The sequence below is a fragment of the Dendroctonus ponderosae genome, unplaced genomic scaffold (assembly GCF_020466585.1).
Source record: "Dendroctonus ponderosae isolate FM_Combo_2020 unplaced genomic scaffold, Dpon_F_20191213v2 Dpon_F_20191213_1, whole genome shotgun sequence".
In the NCBI taxonomy this organism is placed as follows: Eukaryota; Metazoa; Arthropoda; class Insecta; order Coleoptera; family Curculionidae; genus Dendroctonus; species Dendroctonus ponderosae.
In genome coordinates this window covers 2,315,048-2,316,924 of record NW_026017110.1, presented here as the reverse complement: position 1 = coordinate 2,316,924, position 1,877 = coordinate 2,315,048, and positions in this window count along the sequence as shown.

Below are 1,877 nucleotides of genomic sequence, written 5' to 3'. Positions count from 1 at the left end.
CATGGTTGCTGAATAGGAATTTCTTGTCTCATACGAATTTAATAGCGGAATCACGTAATGATCCTGACGATTTTCGTAATTACTTACGTATGGACGAATCCACATACCTGCATTTTCTAAACTTAATTGCGCCAATGATTTCGAGAGCAGACACCGTTATGAGACGTTATTAACGCGATTACCCCCCACGAACGATTATCGGCTACATTTAAGGTTTTTGGCAACAGGAAGAAGCTACGAAGACTTAAAATTTTCCACTGTTATTTCCAAGCCAGCTCTGAGTAATTTAATTCCAGAAACATGTGACGCAATTTACAGGGCATTAAAAAACACATATCTATCATATAAGTCGCAAATCTGCTGTTTCTCATTAGCCATCGTTTTGCACAGAATATGAGACAGGGCTTAACACAAACTTGTCACACAAACAAGATGTGGCGTCTTCAGAACAATTGTCCACTGGTGGTGCAATACGCTGTACAAAGACTTTAGACAAAGGTCTACATTCTTTTTCCCAATTAAAATGTATGGCTTTCCTTTTCTATTCACCCTGAACCATAAGGCTATACGCTCACCCGTAATAGCATAGGAATTCCTGTGCATTTTTGGCAGTGAGTTACAGAAAATCTACTTGTTGTATTTGATTCAAACTTGAAAAATTGGATAGATGCTATCCTCGAGCATGTCAGAAAGTCATTTTGAATGTATAAAACTTTACCTGGGTATGCTTAAACTGAGCAACAATAGTCCATAAATGTAAGTTTTTTTCAAATTACCTTTATACAATGGTTGCAATTGTTTTTTCACATTTAAGTTGACTTTCTGACAACCTCCAAAGCTTCTAGTTTAGAATGCTTCAAGATTTTTTTAGTTTGGACAAAAGATGCGACCAGGATTCCATGCCAAAATAGGACATTTTAGGGGACATTTTTTCGTCAAATTCTAGCTCGAATTTTTCGATTTTTTCCTTAATAAAAGTTAGGTTCGTTTGAGACAAATATTATCTTAGTGCCCCTTTGATCACTTACGGGACACCCCCGATGTCACGTCATAGCCCTAATTGTGTCCATGCGGAAACGAATCAAAGATCAAATGCAAATAAGCACACAAATAAGTCGCAGGGGTTCAGAACTCGGTGAATTTATTAAATACTAGTCTGGATCAAATATGAAACCGAAAGTCGTAAATTAACAGTCGAAAAGGTAGAAAGAGACGCCGGTGCCGGCCGGCTACAAGCCAAGCGTGTTCCAGTAGTTCACGCTTACCAAAATCTGAAGTTATCTCAAGATTCAACTAGCATTTTTTGAGCGTATAGCCATAAAGCCATCTGAACCAAAATCTATCCTGACAGAAAATCCACTTCAGATGGGATCGTTGGATTGAGCGTGTACATAAACGCTGTTCAGGCCAGGTTTATGGGTTTCGAATGAAGTATCGCTACCATGTGCGGGATTCTCTTTGTTGTATTATCGTTTAAACCACTTATTTCCTAATATTACAGTTACACTCCACATATTATCAAACTTTTTATTGATTTAAATAATTGCTTGAATTAACGATAATTTTGTTCACAACGCACATTGTAAAAGTAAGCTTGAATTTGCGTACGTTTGTTTGCATTTTTTTGCAACATCTGCAGCCTGTGACATTTTAATCAACTCTCAGGGTGAATAGAAAAAAGAAGTCTAGAAGAAGAATAAATTTGAATTGGGATATACCGATGGCCAAGATTTTACCTACTTCCTGCTAAAATTTTAGTCTGTCTTAGACACAAGTGCTCAAACTTCAGTGTTAAATTAAATTAAATTTGTGTGAAGCCCTATCTCATATTCTGTGCAAAACGATGGCTTATGAGAAACAGCAGATTTGTGATTGGG